The sequence below is a fragment of the Peromyscus leucopus genome, chromosome 12 (genome assembly GCF_004664715.2).
Source record: "Peromyscus leucopus breed LL Stock chromosome 12, UCI_PerLeu_2.1, whole genome shotgun sequence".
Taxonomy (NCBI): domain Eukaryota; kingdom Metazoa; phylum Chordata; class Mammalia; order Rodentia; family Cricetidae; genus Peromyscus; species Peromyscus leucopus.
The window spans coordinates 40,225,380-40,239,108 of record NC_051073.1 but is presented as its reverse complement, the minus strand read 5'-3'; the positions used below and the strand labels follow the sequence as shown (position 1 = coordinate 40,239,108).

Here is a 13,729-nt window from a genome sequence, read left to right as displayed (position 1 = left end):
TTACCCTAACACTGGCCCCAGCACCTCAGTCAATGTCCCCTTAACTTTTCCATCAAACATCTCATCTGCCACATCGATTTTTAAGGAGTAGTTAATGGCGGCGTGTAGATTAAAAGGGGACGTAAACCCAAAGGAAAGGACAAAGGACAAAAAATGTTCCTTTAAACCAGGTGAAACAAAAATGGATGACACAAAAGATATGCTTCCTCTGGTCACCAGCATTAGGATACCAAGGTGAGATGCTCAGGGAGGGAGGGACGGAGGAAGGCAAGAAACGTCTTCTTTTCAAGGAAAAGTGCTGATACATGCTGTGAAGACCTGGGCCATTCTTGTCATGTGGACCTCTAGCTCACTAAACAAGTCCACAGGCTCATCGCTTCTCCAGTTGTACTAAGAACACCAGGACAGCAGCACGCAGACTCATCTCATCCTCATTTCTGTCTAATGACCACAGAACTGGCTCCCATAAATTGCTTCTAAAGTAGTATACACAACAATAATAAAGAATGCCAGCTTATTATGCTCAAATATTCCTTGAACCGTGGGGAAGAGGGGAATACAAAAAACTCTTAGCTTTAGTTTGAGGATAGTGTAGATGAGAATAGCTATAAATGTCATTTGTTAACTAAGGAGAGGAACTGGTAGTATCTTAGTGAAGGAAAGATAGCATGCTTCCAGCATGTAGACTTTGGTAAAAACTCATTGGAATATTCCATCCCCCAGTCTGGAAATATGTCCCATCAGTCAGCACCATAAGTGACTGGTGAACCCCCTGGATTGAATACCAGGAGGTCTAATGAGGCTCAGTCCTCATCTGACAGTCAGTCCTATTTTCCATAACACAGGAGACCAAGCTCACTGGGCATAGGAGTGGGCACCACAACCTTCTTTTCTCTTAAGAATTAAATTGAGCCAGGCGGTGGTGGCACACCCTTTAATCCCAGCACTTGGGAGACAAAGGCAGGTGGATCTTTGTGAGTTCAAGGCTAGCCTGGTCTAGGAGTTAGTTCCAGGACAGTCAGGGCTACACAGACAAACCCTGTCTCAAAAAAAAAAAAGCAAAACAAACAAACAAAAATAATTGAATTCAATTCATGCCATAGTTATGATGCCTCAAAATATTCCCTCTGGCCACCGGGGGTGGTGGTGGCTCACCTTCAATCCCAACACTTATGAGGCAGAGGCAGAGGCAGGCGGATCTCTGTGAGTATGAGGCCAGCCTGGTCTACAGAACAAGATCCAGGATACACCCCAAAACTACACAGAGAAACCCTGTCTCAAAACACAAAACAAAACAAAACAAATCCCTCTGTTAACCTCATTTTATTCCTCACTTTTCAAAAACTCCTCCTTTAAAAAAGCATTATGAAAAAAGGGAGAGCGCTATTAATTTTTGGGAAACTGAAGAAGAATGCTTACAGTATTACATAAATTCTGTTTTCATGTCAAATATGAGATCCACTAATACAAGGAGAGGAAATACCCCATGAAAGCTTCTTCAGAGTCATGTGAAATTTCTGTGCCAATAAGGACCCTCAGGGGCACTGACAGAGGACCCTGAAAGGTGTTGGAACCTGGCCTGAGAATGTAGGAAACAGGAGATCATAGAGAGGTAAACTGAGACACTAGAATGCACTTGACTAGGCTGTAACCATTTCATGTTGTCGGGCTAATGATCTTCTAGTAGGAAAGGTGTATCTCATGTGATAATCAGTACAAAAACATCCACTTTATCAAGTCACAGAAGTGATTTCACAATCTCCTCATACCACCCTTTTACACATTGCCATCATGTAATCAAATAGCTACAGATATAAAGTCAGTATAAATATAAAGTAAAACCACAGCTCTTTCCACGTTAGCCTCACCTGCATTTCAGGGCATTTCTCTCCCAAAACCATCATCTTGACCTTGCCTAAATCTTCCTGGTGGGCTAATGAACCAAGAAATAGCCAGACCTACAGAGACAGTCCTGAGCTCCTAAGACACAAGTGTCAACTTCTCACCTGCATTTCTTTCATTTACTTGTGAAATAATATTTTTATTTCAGAATTGCATACAATATATTTTGACCAGATGCATATCCCCAACTACTTCAAGACCCACCCCTCCACCCCAGCTTCACTAACCACTCAACCTTATATTCTTATTCTTATTATTCTTATTCTTATTATTCTTCTTCTCCTTCTTCTCCTCCTTCTCCTCCTCCTCCTCCTCCTCCTTCTTCTTCTTCTAGCCCAATAGGTCCAATTTCTGTTGCTCAAATTCTCCCAGGTGTGAATCCTGCCCCAGAGCATGTTTTATCTACCAGGGATCACACCCTTAAAGAAAACTGACACTTCCCATCCTGGCAGCCATCAAATGTCAACAAGTCACCTGCATTTCTCAACCTCCTCTGTGTCTTCCTCACTGGAAAATTCAGAACTGAACCCTCTCCAGTTTGTGTTGGCACCAGAAAAGTATTATTTTATCTGCTATGTATTATTTTATCTGCTATGTGGTTTTTGGTGGCTGCTGTTATCATTATGAAATACTATAAGCTAGCCTGATCTTGGAACTTAAAATGATGACCAGGATGATGCTAATTAATATGTACCTCACATTTCTTCATTTAGTCACTCAACCTATAGTAGTCACACCTGAGAATAGGGTAAAGTATTCCAGAACCATTGATAGACAACATTCTTTCTAGGTTAAAAAAAAATTATTTGAAGTGGCCCTTCTCCACATGAAATACCAAATTGAAATTTCTCCAAAGACTTTAGTTCCAGCCAATTCTCCCAAAGAAAGCAAAATAAGTAATGATACTGATATCCTGCAATGATTTTACATACAATCCTTAACATAAATTGATACAGGCAAAATTTTTAAAAAAGGTAATGTTTTTTTCCCATGACCAGGAGCTTGATAAACTGCATGAAGAAAACCAATGCACAGGCAGGATGGAAAAGAACCCCTGGATGCTTAGTACCAGCCAATCTGATGGAAACTTATGCTGGAAATAAGTGCCTAAGAGATGCAGAACATGAAGTATCAGAGTTGGGGGGGGGAGATAAACATACCTAGGGAGCACATTAAAAACTGTCAGAATCACAGAAGAGACAGCCAGGCTCCAAGTGCAGAGCTCGGGAGTGGACTGCAGGAGCCATTGTCCATGCACAGTCCCACATAGCCTCTGACCTCACCTCCAGCCTCTGGCGATAAACATCGGGACCTTCAGACTCTACAGGTGGATGTGGCTCTCTTCACTCTCAGCACATGGCTCTCGTCACTCTTAGCACGTACTGCATGGGGATTCAAAGGCTTCTGGCTCTGTACCTTGGCATATCCAGTTCTTCAACCTTTCTGAGATCTTGTCTCTCTGGTGTGGCCCTTACCGCCCTCTAAGACCTTTTTTATTTTGAGTCATTCATTAGCCTCAGAAAGTTAGTACCTTTACTATCCTTTATTCTGAATTCCACTAGCAAACATCAAGTCACTGGATAATATTGTAGCTTGGCTCAGCTTCTTATAATATGGAGGGACCAAACATAAAAAAAAAAATGCTTAAATAGTAATGGATATCAATGACCACCTAAGAAGCCAAAGAGGTATCAGCACGGATGGTTTATTATGAACAAAATATTATACTGGAGGTGTTGTGAAGAATGCATGTGGAAATATTTCTCCAGAACAGCTGGGGTAATACACTTCCATTTTATTTTTTATCCAGTTTTTATTAGTTCTTTGATGTAGCTGGAGTTTTCTCTCTGGGTCCCGCCAAGCCCCAGAAGTCCGACAGCCCACTTATAAAATAAACATATAGATGTTTATATTATTTAAACTGTTTGGCCTAATGGCTCAGGCTTCTTGTTAGCTGTTCTTATATCTTAAATTAACCCATTTCTATTAGTCTGTAAGTTGCCACATGGCTTACCGGTACCTTACGTCTTGCTTGTCATGGCAGCGACTGGCAGCATCTCTCTGCCTCAGCCTTCCACCTCCCGTAATTCTTCTCCTCCTTGTCCTGCCTACCCTATCCTTCCTGCCTGGCTACTGGCCAATCAGAGTTTTATTTATTCACAGCATACAGTACAGGACATCCCACAGCACTTTGAGGCCTCATGAAATGTGTTTTGAGCATATTCATTCCTCTCCGGGAACTCTTCCCAGGCCCACACTTTACTTACCCAATTTTGTGCCTTCTTTCTTTTCTTTATATACCATTCAAGACCAAGTTGTGATGCCCAATGTTCTTGGATGTGTAGTCTCCCATGTTCGGCATACTGGGGGCTACCCTCTTGGAGAAAACTATCTTTTCTTCTCCCAGCATCTAGCAACTGCCAGATAGCTCTATGGTTAGGGGTGGAATTGTGCACCCGACTCCCCTCTCCATGCTGTCTGGTTTAGACTCATGCAGCCTAGTGCAAAGTGTCACAGCCACTGTGAGTTCATATGTGCGGCTTCCCTGGTCTGTCTAGAAGACACTGTTTACACATAGTCATCCACTGCCTTTCATCCTTACCTCTTTCTTGCAATGGTCCCTGGACCTTGGAAGTTGTGGGGATGAAGTATATATGTTCACTTTAGGGTTGAGCTTTCTGTGATCTCTTATTCTCTGCACCTTGACCAGTTATGGGTCTCTGCATTAATCACCATCCACTGCAAACAAAAGGGTCTCATGTGAGAGTTGAGAGATGCATTGATCTATGATACAAAGATGTCACTAGCAGTCAGTTTAGCAGTGTGCATTTAAGCAGCATAGTAAATATAACGGCTTTACTATTTTGAGAAGCCAGACATTGTGGATTGTTTTCTGCTTGAGCACTGGTTTTCTTTATTACTACAAGTGTATGATTATATATATAAATGCATACATACACACACATATAAAACACTCTCTTGTCTTTTTTGGGGGGGAGTTTGACCATATAGCTCCAGCTGACACTCAAGTTCTGACCCTACTGCATCAGTCTCCCAAGTACTTGGATTACAAATTTTCTCCACCTAGCCTCTTACGAATAGTTTTGAACACTGTTCTAAAATGATATTAAGTTACTTTGTAACAGCTTAACCCTTTACAAAATTGTGCAAAGGCAAAAATAAACAAATAAAAAGGGGAAGAGGAAAAGATTGCCCGATAATGAGAAAAACATGTAAACAAAATTAGATAAACGTATGAAGGAAAAAAAAATTTAAAAAATATGATTTTTGTGAATTATGGGGAACATTTTGAAAAGTGCACAGTCTGGTGTTAATTATTCTGGATTACTAGATATGTTGCTGTAACCAAATTATTAACACTGAGTAATTTATAAAGATAGAAACTTTTAGCCGGGCGGTGGTGGCACACGCCTTTAATCCCAGCACTCGGGAGGCAGAGGCAGGCAGATCTCTGTGAGTTCGAGGCCAGCCTGGGCTACCAAGTGAGTTCCAGGAAAGGTGCAAAGCTATGCAGAGAAACCCTGTCTCGAAAAACCAAAAAAAAAAAAAGATAGAAGCTTTTTATAGTTTGGAGGCTGGGAAGTCTGAGAATTCTGGGAAGTCAACAGCATCTGCCCAACGTGAAGGATGTCCTGCTACATGATAGTCAATAAGGCATGGGATAGTGGCAGCTCAGATCCCTTACTCTTCTGATAAAGCACCAAGTGCCATCTTTGAGGCCCTTCCTTCATGACCTCCTTAATTCTCGTGACTTTCTGAAGGTTCTGCCTACATATTCATCAGTATATGGAGCTGGTGGTTAAAACTGGACACATGAACTCTGGGGGACATATTCAAATCATAGCCGGTCTCCAATCTGCTTCTAGTGGTTTCCTCAAATACTCATGCTGATCAATATGATGATGAATCTTCAAGTGGTCCCCATACAGGTACCTGAGCTCTCTTTTTTTGTGTGAAGTTTCCTTGTTTCTGATACTTTGTTCCTGTTGCTGAAAACATTACAAACTTTGTTTACAGAATACAGAGAAACCAGTCCAGGACTGAGCTCTGAGCGCTTGCTCCTCTGAACAGCATTCATATTGCCTTGGGTGTTGAGTGGGTCATTAAGGGGGAAAAAAGCAATAGACAGTGTTAGTTAGGATTTCTATTGCATCCATGAAACACCATGACCAAAAAGCAAGTTGAGGAGGAAAGGGTTTATTTGGCTTACACTTCAGCATTGCTGTTCATCACTGAAGGAAGTCCGGAGAGGAATTCAAACAGGGCAGGATCCTGAAGGCAGGAGCTGATGCAGAGGCCATGGAAGAGTGCTGCTTACTGGCTTGCACTCAGCCCACCAACAGCCCAGTCACGGTACCACCCACCATGGGCTGGGCCCTTCCCCATTGATCACGATTGAGAAAATGCCCTACAGCTGGATCTCATGGAGGCATTTCGTCAAGTGAGGCTCCTTCCTCTCTGATGACTCTAGCGTGTGTCAAGTGGACACACAAAACCAGCTAGTACAGATATTCACCAGCTGTGGGACCTGCATAACAATACTGACATACCAGTCAAGTTATGCTCAGTGGTGCAATTGTGGAATGACTGTTTGGGTGGTAACCAACCACTTTCTGATTGGGTTTGATGTGTACTCCGCAGGAGGAGATACATGCCTGGTACTGCAAGACTGGTCAAATGCCTATGGCTCAGGGGCTCACAGGCTCTAAGCAGGAGTCTACTACTGATGCTTTGCTAAATAGACACGTTGCCAAGCTGCCTTCATACTATCCATGTTCATGCCCTTAAACTTCTGGTGCTCTCGGCTTTGAACAGAGAAGCTTCCTTCTGTAAGGGCAGCAGTTAATGAAGAGATTCTTAACTGATTAAAGTTCTGAGAATCAGGGACTGTTTGGTGGTCTCCCTAGATAAGACACCTATATTACCCCTGCTAATGTCCACAGAAAATCACAGGAGAGATGGCTGAAAATCTGTAGGAGCTGGAGGTTGAGGGTGACTGTTTTGGAACACATCCTGATATCTCATGGTCACAGGAATCATAAATACACAGCGGCTTCAGATACCTACACAGATCTGCACAATATTGGGACCTTCAACATTCCACCAGAGATGAAGAAATGTGTTTATGAGGTCCCACCTCCAGCTGAGGAGCTCTTGGCAATTAACAGTTGCCAAAGAAAGGAGCATTATTTTCTTAAGTGTTGTAACCACTGGTAATTCGCCTGTGATCTGGTGCTACAGAATGCAGGAAAATATAAGAACTCTGCTGGTTATGGCAAAGTCACTACTTGAAGGGACCAAGGAATTCCTTCAGAGGAAGCCAAATTCCAAGGAGCTTTTGGTGTTACTTGGCTTGATATACCTCAGCTGTCTTCTGTTATGAAAACCATGTGTGCCTTCATAGCTTTCCCAGTTGATTTTTTTCCTAAGAAGGGCTAATGGTGTGGACTGATCACTCTCTGGACATACACATTCAAGGTATTTGGAGAACAGCCTCAGGAAAGGCTTCCGTCCCCCCAGCCCATCTGTTTCTCCCCTTTCAGCACTGGAATCAGATCTCCCTTAGCCACTTTCAAGAACTAGCAGAAATAACAGTCCACATGCTAGTCTTCTGATTTAAGGTAAATTCCACAAGGAGACACCACCTAGGTCAGGTGGACCTTAAGTAATAGCTTTACACAATTTAGCTCAGACCCTCCTTTCTTACAGCCTTACTAACTTTATAGACCCCTAACTTCTTACCTAACCACTCCTAGGAATATAGATTGAGCACATAAATTTCTTTTGTGATATACTAACTGATATTAGCTCTCAGCTGATCTCCTCCCTTAACCACTTCCTTTTCAGGTTGTAAAAGAAAGCCTGACAATCAGTACCTGAGGAAACTCTTACCTGCCTTTATGATCTTACAGGAATTCAGACCTGGTGACTGGCTGGAGGGGAGGATTGTGATGTTTGGTTATATAACTGAAAAGCTAGAGATGGAGTGGTGAATTAAAGTGCATGGAATTAAAGTGAATGGACTAATGAGCTTGGTGTGCTGAGATTCTATTTTCCCAAAAATAGTCCTCACCATTAGTAGTTTCTCTCCTGACCCCCTGGGATGTATAGTATTAAGGCTGGTCCCTCTAATGTTATACAAGAATCTGGTAACAACTCCCTATCCATGTTCATACCAACAATTTTAATTAAACACAGTGGATCAGAACAAAAGCCAATAGCGTAAAAGGGGAATTAGTTGGGAAGGGGAAAAAAGGGATTCAAAGGGAGTGGGAGGGGAATAAGAGAAGATTTTGCAGGGTAAATATAAACAGTACACTGCATACATATATGCATGTATACACATATGTAGGATATTGTCAAAAATATGTATGTGTATTGTTATATGAATATGAAATGTTCAGATGTGGATGTGTGCATACTTGTATAGGTGGACGTCACCAGAGGGTGACATTGAGTTTCTTTCTATACCACTCGTCACCATATGTTGTATGATATTTTGTTTGTGTTCTGACACACAAAGCTTGCCTGGAGATCAGAGGGTGGAGCTAGCCACACTAGACCATGGGGGCACACACCTTTACACCCAGCACTTGGGAGGAGGAAGCAGGAAGACCAGGAGATCAAGGCCACTCTGAGCTACCTGAGATTGAAGCAGTCTAAAAGAGAAACAGAGCCAGGCAGTGGTGTCACACGCCTTTAATCCCAGCACTAGGGAGGTGGAGACAGGAATATAAGGTGGGTGGAGACAGGATCTCAGCCCCCATTCAGTCTGAAGATTCGTAGAGACAGGGGCGCCCATTCTGTCTGAGATTTCAATTTTGAAGAGTTATGAAGTCTCTGGTGGCTGCTGCTCTGCTTCTCTGATCTGTCAGCTTTCACCATATCTGACTCCAGGATTTTATTAAGACTAACTAGGATCATGCGTCAACCTTCTTTGTGGTATATATTGTATGTATGTGGCGTTTGCAAAGCTCCTTTCTGTAGTCCATGGCCATGAACTCAGATGCCCATACCTGGTCTAGTGCAGAGAGTAGGTGGATTCAGAATGCTCTGTCCTCTGTGCCACACCCTCCCAAGGCTCAGGGACCATTGCAGAAGAGGAAGAAGAAAGAATGTAAGTGTCATAGGTGATGCATGACTTGCATGGAAACTTTTCCTGGCACGATAGGACAATTGCATAAATGAACTCATAGAAGTCGTGACAGCCTGCACATGACTTACGCAAGCTCAAGCCAGACAAAAATCCCGGGACAGAGGGGGCCAAAGTGAGCATAAAGTCCCGCCTCTAGCTGAGGAGCTATTGGTAATTGATAGCTGCTAGGAAGAGAAGAATCATATAAAGTTTTCTTTATAGGGGGATGGCCCCTAGTGGGTCTAGCGTGCTCCAGTAGATGCCCACACACCAACAGTATAGAAGCAGCATGAACTGGACTTGATGGCTTTGAAAGAGTTTTGATGAGGACACAAAGTTGTACGGTAGGAAACGGGGGTTAGGATGAATCCGAGAGAAGTACAGGGGAAGGGGATTAAAGCATGGGTTATGAAATCTTCAAATAATTAATAAAAGAAACAAAAGGTACAAAGTTAGATTTTCAGTCATTTGCTTTGCCAGTCAAAATTTCCCGTCATACCAAATGTCAGTCACCTGCACTGTATTTTAAGCTTTGTCTTTTGGTGTCCACAGGCCAGGTTGTCATCGTCCTGCATATGCACTTTAAATGCACTGGAAGGCCACAAATATTGCTGAATATTTACTTTGCTTAATAAACGTATGAGAGTTTCCATAGGAGATGTTAACAGTGCTGCTCTTTGTATTTGAAAGTGTTGGTGGCCATTTTTCTTGTAGGGGAAACACAGAGATTTAGGTCCAGCATCTGGCCAACACTTAGCTCAAGTCTGCCCCCTGGAGTTCAGTCACTAGAGTGTTTTGACTCCAATGCTGAGCCATCTTGCTAAACCTTCCTGCAAGATTGTCATTTTACATTCTGGATGCTTCTGCATTACTTGGAAGCATATCAAATACTTCGTCTGTGAGCAACTAAAGTTTTCAACTTATGAAGGAAATGTTAACAATAAGTACAATTTCTCGGGCTGGAGAGAGGGCTCAGCTGCTGAAGGCTGAGCTCACAACCAAAAGTAAATAAAAATGTCTCATTCTAAGAGTAATTAATATAGGATGATGGCTTGCATAAAATAGGCAGGATTGGACAAAGCTCTTGGTCTCTGGCTCTTTATTTCCACCCTTGTCTAATTTAGTGAACCAGGGAGTTTATTGGTCTGCAACTGCGTGCTTGTCAAAATGGAAGCGCTTATAAATACACGTTCAGTGGATAAGCAACGTCCAGGACCCAAGAAAGCAAATAGGTTGCTTTGTTTTGTGAGTGGCTTTTGTAGATCAGCTGAAGCATGACTGAGGGGTTACTTACAGGTGGATGAATGGCTGAAAGGCAGCTGTATCAACAAAAGGCCTGCCCTGACACAAGTGTTAACGTACAGAGGTTGAAAGACCCTAACCCTTCAGGCTTACACCCCCAAGCCCCAGGAAATGAGCAACTAAAAATCTAGTTCCAAGGGCAACCTGACTCAATCATTATTCAACCACCCCTGCAACAATGTAACAATGTAAAGAGATCTCTGTTAAGAGATGTGCTCAACTGTGACTGGGATAGTTCCAAGTGTTCCAGGAAGGATCACTGTGACCTTTGTGTAAACTCCACTCCTGCCCTAATACCCCCCTTGAGGTTTTGGGAAGAATGTACATTCGGATGTGACTGTACCCACTCTGTGATCAGACCATGATCTTGTGAAACGAAATTGTATGGGAATTGTAATCTTATGGCTTTTGTGGGTTTTTCCTTTTAAAAGCCCCCATGTGGCTGCAGTAAGATGCAACTCTTGCTCTCAGGACAAGAGTAGCCCGTCTGCACAGTCGCTTCAATAAAAACCTCGTGCTGTTGCATCAACTGGACTGGAATCTGGGTTCTTGGTGCACCCACTTGAGACCCTAGATTTTGGGGTCTAACAAGGCTACATCCCAGGATCTCTCTGCAGGATTTGCAGCAACCAGCTTCTCTCTCTCTCTCTCTCTCTCTCTCTCTCTCTCTCTCTCCCTCCCTCCCTCTCATTCTCTCAACTGTTACTGCATATATGCATACATAATCTTAGACAGGCCTTGTTAATGTTGTAACTTTCAGGAAATTTGTGAACTTCGTAAGTTCCATTCATTTCCTGGAACTTATACCTAGTTTTACTTATACCCTAAGTCTGGGACACCTTCTTTTCCTCTCCAGGAAGGAATGTTTTCATTTAGAGGAAATGGCTGTATAACACTATGTAGATGTAACCAATCGTCTTATTAAAATAAGAAACACAGAGCCAATGTAAAAGAGAAAGCCGAGAGGTCAGAGCTCAGAGATAAAATCTTACCTCCTGCAGTGCTCCTAACTTCCCCGAGAGAGAGCTACTTCCTGTTTGTCTGTGTTTAAATAGTCTTTCTGTTCTGCCTTCTCATTGGTTGTAAACCCAACCACATGACTGCCTCATCACTGCCTGTAAGTACCGCCCTCCAGGTCTTAAAGGCGTATGTCTCCAATACTGGCTGTATCCCTGAACACACAGAAATCTACCTAGCTCTTCTAACCACCACGCTCTTGCTATGGCTCTAATAGCTCTGACCCCAGGGCAACTTTATTTATTAACATAAAATTAAAATCACATTTCAGTACAAATAAAATATTACCATAACACTATTTATACCAAAGTAATACCTATGATTATTAAATTATAATACATTTATGTCTAATAAAATATATAAAATAAAATTTAAGCAAAAGAGAGTCTTGGAAGTTAATCAGGAGATAGCTTGGAGCTGTCTAGTAGAAATACTGTGTAAGATACACGTTAAGATTCATTTTACATAAGCTGGGTGGTGGTGGCACACACCTTTAATCCCAGCACTCGGGAGGCAGAGGCAGGCGGATCTTTGTGAGTTTGAGGCCAGCCTGGTCTACAGAGCGAGATCCAGGAAAGGTACAAAGCTACACAGAGAAACCCTGTCTCAAAAACAAACAAAAAAGATTCATTTTATAGCAGCCACATTTTTAAAGGAGAATAAGGTAGACTATTTTAATAAAATAATTGATTTCAGGAAATGTATCTAAAACAGCATTGCTTCTTTTTTGTTATGTAATCTAGGCTGACCTGGAATCACGGTGGATTCTAGATTGGCCTCAGATATTTGGCAATCCTCATGCCTCAGTCTCCCATGTGCTGAGATCACAAGTGTGAGCCACCATATCTGACTTTTATTGCTCCTTCTGTCAGAAACAGAATGAGATTATACTGAGTAAGTTCAAGTGTCATTTAAAGGCACTTTAATGACTTTAAAGACATTAATGGTTAACTGGACAGAGAATGGAAGAAATTCAAGCAACTTCAAACCAAGCAAGTATGTATGTGAGCAACGGCTAAGTGTTGCTACCATCCACTGAGGCAGGCAACTTTTACTACAAAATATATTGGCAGAAGGATAAATAGAAGGCAGACAGGGCAACAGATACTAAGTTCCCTTTCCCAAGATGAGTTTCAGATAGACTGAACCCACAACAGAGTTGAGTGACTGAGTTGAGATATAAGGATCTGGCATGAGCTTGTAGGAAGGCATGATGCAGTCATCTGAGGCTCCAGATAACACAAGCAGGCAGAGAGAAAAGGGAAGTCCCCTTGTGGGAGCCCAGCTGGGAAACCAGCTCCCACATTTTATAACAGAGTACTCTTGAGGAGTGAGGATAAGAGATTTAGATAGAAGAATAGAGGGGACAGAAACAGATAGAAACATAGGATAGCCTTGGGAGAGCCTGGATCATTATCTACCAGCCCCTCTTATCTCTTCTAAAGGGCTTTTGATAAGAATGCCAAGGGATGGAGCAAAAGACCTCCCCCTAGCTCAGCCAAGTGTAGATCCTTCCAATCACCTAGTAACCATGCACATAGTCAAGCAATCCTCTAATGCAGCTCTGCAAGGCAAAGCAAACTCAGATCTCACTAGAAAACCTTTGTTGGCCTCCAAACCGCCTGTTAACCCTTCTCGGGCTGGGATATCCTGTCGATGTAACCAACCGTCTTATTAAATAAGAAACACAGAAACAATGTAAAAGAGAAAGCCGAGAGGTCAGAGCTCAGAGCTAAAATCTCACCCTTCCTCCTGCTGTCCCAGCTTCGCGAAAGAGACCTACTTCCTGTCTGTTCTTTTTTTTTTTATAGTATGTTGTTCTGCCTTCTCATTGGTTGTAAACCCAAACACATGACTGCCTCGTCACTGTCTGAATGTACAGCCCCCTAGGTCTTAAAGGCATAGTCTCCAATGCTGGCTATATCCCTGAACACACAGATATCTATGGGATTAAAGGCGTGTGCCACCACCGCCACACTCTTGCTATGGCTCTAATAGCTCTGACCCCCGGACAACTTTATTTATTAACATACAATCAAAATAATATTTCAGTACAATTAGATTACCACCACAATATCCTGCTCTTTCACCCTTTGGCCTTGGGTCTTGTTTGGACTTGGCCCCCTGCCTGCAGACTCTCATGTCTTCAGCCTTGGAAATTTACACTAGTAATTGCCCTGGTTCCAAAGCCTTTGGACTTGGCCTAAGCCACAATACTGATTTCCCTGGTTCTCCACCTTGCAGATGACATGGGCTTCTAGGTTTGTGACCATGTACGCCAGCTTCCTTAGTAAATCCCCTCTCACATGTTTACATCCTTTTGATTCTTTCAGGAGAACCCTGACTGTTGCA

The 13,729-nt window shown here is 42.6% G+C and overlaps 1 protein-coding gene across 1 annotated transcript in view; it reads right to left on the bottom strand.

Moving 5' to 3' along the window:
* Positions 1 to 13,146, bottom strand: part of LOC114691962 (transmembrane protein 45A-like) — a 55,360-nt gene extending 42,214 nt beyond the window's left edge. Inside the window, exons 1-2 of the mRNA XM_028867555.2 lie at positions 13,122 to 13,146; positions 4,505 to 4,641 (exon numbers count right to left, since the gene is read on the bottom strand). The gene's annotated coding sequence lies outside the window, so the exon portion shown is untranslated. The remainder of the gene's footprint in view (positions 1 to 4,504; positions 4,642 to 13,121) is intronic.
* Positions 13,147 to 13,729: the final 583 nt, after the last annotated feature.